Source organism: Oncorhynchus mykiss, chromosome 12 (genome assembly GCF_057628025.1).
Source record: "Oncorhynchus mykiss isolate SJ-2025 chromosome 12, ASM5762802v1, whole genome shotgun sequence".
In the NCBI taxonomy this organism is placed as follows: Eukaryota; Metazoa; Chordata; class Actinopteri; order Salmoniformes; family Salmonidae; genus Oncorhynchus; species Oncorhynchus mykiss.
The window spans coordinates 23,482,236-23,488,115 of NC_143033.1; the positions used below are offsets into that span (position 1 = coordinate 23,482,236).

Sequence of the window (5,880 nt, forward strand, 5' to 3'; positions counted from 1 at the left end):
CAGGGCAACAGATAATAGAATTACTAACTTTTGATGCAATAATCATAGATGCTAACGTCACAGCAATTGTCTATGAGTAAATTCAGCACCATATCGCATGGGCAGCGCCACACTGCAGGTCTACGTCCCAGACTGAATCATAAGGCTGTGTGTGTCCAGTATACCCGACCTAACCCATTGATCAAAATAAATCAGCATACATCTCTGATTGTACACATGATAGAAATGTTTATGAAGCCAAACAGGTCAAACATAAAGGTATAAAGTAAAACAATGTGAGATATAGTGCCTTCAAAATAGTATTCAGATCCCTTGACTTTTTCCACATTTTGATGCATTACAGCCTTGTTCTATAATTGATTAAATTGCAAAAATTACTCAGAAATCTACACACAATAGGTTTTGATAAATGTTTTTTTAAATAATAAAAATAAAAAATAACAGTATAAAAAATAAAAGTATTTAAGTAAGTATTCAGACCCTTTGCTATGGACTCGAAATTGAGCACAGGTGCATCCTGTTTCCATTGATCATCCTTGAGATGTTTCTACAACTTGATTGGAGTCCACCTGTGATAAGTTCAATTGATTGGACAGGATTTGGAAAGGCACACACCTGTCCATATAAGGTCCCACAGTTGACAGTGCACGTCAGAGCAAAAACCAAGCCATTAGGTCAAAGGAATTGTCCGTAGAGCTCCGAGACAGAATTATGTCAAGGCACAGATCTGGGGAAGGGTACCAAAATATTTCTGCAGCATTTACGTTCCCCAAGAACACAGTGGCCTCTATCATTCTTAAATGGAAGAAGTTTGGAACCACCAAGACTCTTAATTGAGCTGGCCGCCCGGACAAACTGAGCAACTTGGGGAGAAGGGCCTTGATCAGGAAGGTAACCAAGAACCCGATGGTCACTCTGAGAGAACTCTGGAATTCCTCTGTGGAGATGGGAGAACCTTCCAGAAAGACAACCATCTGTGCAGCACTCCACCAATCAGGTCTTTATAGTAGAGTGGCCAGACGGAAGCCACTCCTCAATAAAATGCACATGACAGCCCACTTGGAATTTGCCTCTCAGACCATATTCTCTGCTCTGATGAAACCAAGATTGAACACTTTGGCCTGAATGACAAGTGTCACGTCTGAAGGAAACCTGGCACTACCCCTAAGGTGAAGCATGGTGGTGGCAGCATCATGCTTGGGGGTGTTTTTCGGCAGCAGGGACTGGGAGACTAGTCAGGATCGAGGCAAAGATGATCAGAGAAAAGTACAGAGATCCTTGATGAAAACCTGCTCCAGAGCGAACGTTCACCTTCCAACAGGACTACGACCCTAAGCATACAGCCAAGACAATGCAGGAGTGCCATCGGGACAAGTCTCTGAATGTCCTTCAGTGGCCCAGCCAGAGCCCGGACTTGAACCCGATCAAACATCTCTGGAGTGACCTGAAAATAGTTGTGCAGCAACGCTCCCCATCCAACCTGACAGAGCATGAGAGGATTTGCAGAGAAGAATGGGAGAAAATCCCCAAATACAATCTTGTAGCATCATACCCAAGAAGACTCAAGGAGGTAATTGCTTCCAAATGTGCTTCAACAAAGTACTGAGTAAAGGGTCTGAATACTTATGTAAATGTGATATTTCAGTTTTGTTTTTTTAATACATACCTTGTCATTGTGGGGTATTGTGTGTAGATTGATGAGAAACATTTTTTTTAAATACATTTTAGAATAAGGCTGTAACGTAAAAAAAATTTGGAAGGCACTGTGCATGCCTGTAAATTATTGCCTCACAGAATGCAATGCATAATCTGCAGATGGTATATCCTCAGATAATTTTCACCATAAGTGGCTATAATTGCCATTATATCTGTACAATCATCATCATCATCATCACCCTCATCCTAAACTAGGATTGCACATGATATGAATTAAAAGGGATAGCATTATGACACAGACACTGCTGTATTGAGACAAAATACTATGGTGTAATGTTGTAAATTATACGTGCGAAGGAGCATGGATACAAACAGACACAGAGGGTTATAATTTATGGGTTGTTGATATCAATAGTTAGTGAGCATCCACAAGAAATTACCTTGAATTGTATGCACAGTCTGTCCCACTATATTCATTTAGAAAAGTCACTGTTGATCAGATTGTCCTCTCTCTGCTCAAGCTTGGGTCATAGCTAGAGACGGACCTCTTCTTCTTTCCAAATATAGAAAATTTGTTCTCCAGCTCTCCCAGCTCTCCTCTGGGCACAAGCTTCAGTGTACAGTAGCCAGACAGCATGCCAGGGATGTAGACATTGGGCTGGTAGTCAGGTGGTTGCTGTGCAGATAGGGGCTGGGTGTACCTTAGAGTCCACGTACGGTTTGGAACACCTCCTACACTCCCAACTTCTCCTTCCTGGGTGGACATGTTGCAGTCTGCTAACAAAACAAACCACATAATAAAGTGTGGGTTAGTGTTGTGATTTCTGCAATAGCAACATGCCCTACAGTTTGAATTTCAGAGATTTTTCATAAATGTCCAGTCAATGTTCGCTTGCTTGAGAGGAAACATTTAAACAGTAAGGTTAGCAATACAGCAGAAATGATAGACCACATTAATTACAAATAATTGCCAGAAAATAAATATTATTCTGTGAGAAACATTACATTATTTAATATGCAATGGATAGTTTAAATTGCTCTTTGGAAGAAAGAAATACACACTAGTACTACAATGAATAGGAAAACAGGCAGTACAGTTGTTTCATTCTTGCATTATTAATGCAACAGTTCATTAAAATACCCATCCCTAGGAAGAGGCAGATTATCTAAAATTGCAAGTGAGCCACCATCCCGTCAGTAATTGCAAATATATGTATGCAAATCAGCATTTTGTTTTTATGATGTAGTACTTGAATTACTTTTATTTAGTTATATTCGGATGCATTCATTATTTTATCTTTAATGTATGAGTTCCACACGTCATGCACTACTAACTCGAAAGGCCTTGAAACGTCAGTTTATTCTTTAGCAAACAAATTGATATTGTTGGATTGTTGAGGTAATTAGCAAAACTATACAATACGTTGTTTTGCTTATTACACGGAATACTTCACATGACCTCTCTCTTTATATAAGTCTATAAAATATACAATTATATTATATTCAAATTATTAGTGGATAGGCTATCTAGGTCTAGTCGCATGATTAAACTCGAGTCTCACTCGCTCCTGATGCTTGCTCACTCGCTCCTGAAAGTCGGCTATTTTCTTCTCCCTCCACTTCAATATAGAATCTTCACGCATAATTCTAATAGTATGACTGAAAATATTTGTTCAGTCTCTAAGATAACTTTATAAGTTTATCATAGCGTTTCTGACTCATGCATCATTGTTTTCCATTCGTTTTCTCCTATCTTTGCAATGCTTCTTATTTGTTGAAAAAGCATGACAATCACCGAAACAGGATACAAATAAAATGATATATTACAATTTTAAAATGTGTCTGTCTGATGTGATTAAGTTTGAAACAGTATACATCGTTCGGAGTAATTGCTCCGTTGTTCACTATCAGGTTGCGGAGGTCCTGTGCGTTCCAACTCGATGTCGTCTGTGCCCTTGGTGTTATCCTTCTGTGGAGTTGCAGTTATCTGGATGCATGGCTTTAGGAACATGAAATCGCTCTTTGATGATTCCTGGGTCAGTCACATCTTGAAGTAGTGTGCCTGTGAAAGGGGGCCGTTGCATTTTTGCCTCGTCGCAGTTCGTGGATCCTTTGGTGCCTGTGGTTTTCTGCACATTCAGGTTGGACTTCTTGATCACATCAGCGGTAGACTCCTCAGATCGGAACTCGCAGCATCCACTAAAAGATAAATTAAATCCTCGAATGGAAGGTCCCTGTATGCCCTTATCCGGGCCAAAATAGCCATCAGAAACGTGAACGAGATAGCGCACAGAGACACTACTAAGCACCGCGTATTTTGGTCCAAAATAAAAACATTCACAATAACATTGTTGCTCAGGGGAGGGAAACCGGAATCTTGTGCTTGGACTAAAATTTGAACGTTTCTTAGCTGATCATTGTCAAAAGAATGCTGGGCGTACATATTTCCATTGTCTAAGTTTATGAAGACGTAGGTGGACACCGGCATTCCCTGTATATCACCTTCCAGAATAGTGTAAGAAAGATAGGCATTTTGGTCCGAATCTGGATCCAGGGCAGTAAACAAATTGAGGTTCCTGTTGCGTTATTCTCTCTCAAATATACAGTGTATGATGGCTGCTTGAATCGGGGTGCGTTGTCATTCATGTCTGACACTTGCACTAAAATAGTTGTCATTGTGAACAAGGGAGACGCGCCCATTTCCCGTGCTGTGAGAGTGATGTTGTAGTCAGAAATGGTTTCTCGGTCCAAAAAAAGTTACCAAAGTGTAATAATTCTTAAAAGAGGAGTGGAGCTACGACATGATCTGGAATTTCACAGTCAACGTTCCCATTTTCACCTGAGTCCTTGTCCATGACACTAATGACAGCTATCACAGTCCCGTGTGGTCCGTCCTCTTGGACAGGTGTGGACACTGATGTCAAAATCACCTCCGGGAGGTTGTCATTCACATCTATGATATCACCAGAACCGTACAGTGCACGGCCACTGCCGAGGAGCTCATGTCCCTGGCTTGCACATCTATTTCTTGCATCCTGTCTTTTTCGTAATCTACGACCCCTTTCACTCTGATCTCTCCAGTGCGCGAATCCATGCTGAAAATCTCGGGCACCTTAATGGATGCATGCCCGCTGAAAGCGTATGTGATTTCCGCGTTTGGACCGTCATCCAAATCCGATGCGTTTAGTTTAATCACAACAGTGTCCTTCGGTGCGTTTTCCACAAGCTTCACTCTGTAGAAAGACTGGTCGAACACCGGCGCGTTGTCATTTGCATCTATAACTGTTATATTGATCTGCGCTGTCCTGGGCCTCTCTGGCGAGCCTCCATCCACATCAGTCAGCACAATTCGGTGCGTATTCTGCTCCTCTGTGTCCAGGACCAACTCCGCAAACGTACTGCTAACGCTAGGCGTCCAGGGCGAAATGGCCGTTCACACTCAGCAGATAGGAGCGGAAAGAGTCGCTGCCAACGTCCAAGTCCTGCGAACTCTCCAGCAGGGGAAACGGGACACGGTTGTGGGGTCAATTTCACGACCTACGTATTGAATTCAAAATAAAATAAATCGTGAACATGAAAAATAAAGTTGAGAATGTAAACATTATATTTCCGAGGACGGGTGAAATAATGGATGTTGAAATCAAAAACCAAACAACCCCAAAACGTGTAGGCAAATCATTTTAAAGCGAGAGCAAAACTCTATGACAAATGATAAAAACATATATTTGAAAAAAAATGCATTTTTTTTTCGGTTAAACTTTCCCAGCAACCAATACTATTGAATACATTTTGCCTACGCTCTTGCCTGCATGTATAAAATTACAATTTGTTCTTAACTGACTTGCCTCGTTAAATAAAGGTTAAATAAAACATTTAATAAATGTACAACCTTTTGGTTACGCTACTCGTATATTTGCTTTCGATGTATGTTTCTTTGCTTTCACTGCCATTATTTTCGATTGTGAGTTGTTGGCATTTTTTTTCCGTAAAGGGCGGAGTTTAGAGGGAGGCCTAGACAATGAGTCTCCATTGGCCCGCTAGTTTTGGAGTGACGGTTTGTCTATTTTATTTTGAATTCAATACAAATTGACCCCAAACCCATGTACCGCCACCTCGGATATATCTTGATTAAACTCGCTCCACGGAAAACTGGGAGAGTTATCGTTTACATCTAAAATATCCACCTCAACCCTTAATATTTCCAAAGATTTTTCGATTACCATG

The 5,880-nt window shown here is 40.9% G+C and overlaps 1 long non-coding RNA gene across 2 annotated transcripts; it reads right to left on the bottom strand.

The window, feature by feature from the left end:
• Nucleotides 1-205: 205 nt before the first annotated feature.
• Nucleotides 206-5,643, bottom strand: LOC118937814 (uncharacterized). 2 transcript variants are annotated; one of them, XR_016484944.1, is made up of 2 exons: nucleotides 5,546-5,643; nucleotides 206-2,430 (listed from the first exon to the last, which is right to left on the bottom strand). It is a non-coding gene; the product is annotated as an uncharacterized LOC118937814 (long non-coding RNA). The 2 variants fall into 2 exon arrangements; XR_016484943.1 differs by having other exon boundaries at nucleotides 206-2,433.
• Between the last annotated feature and the right edge of the window lie 237 nt (nucleotides 5,644-5,880).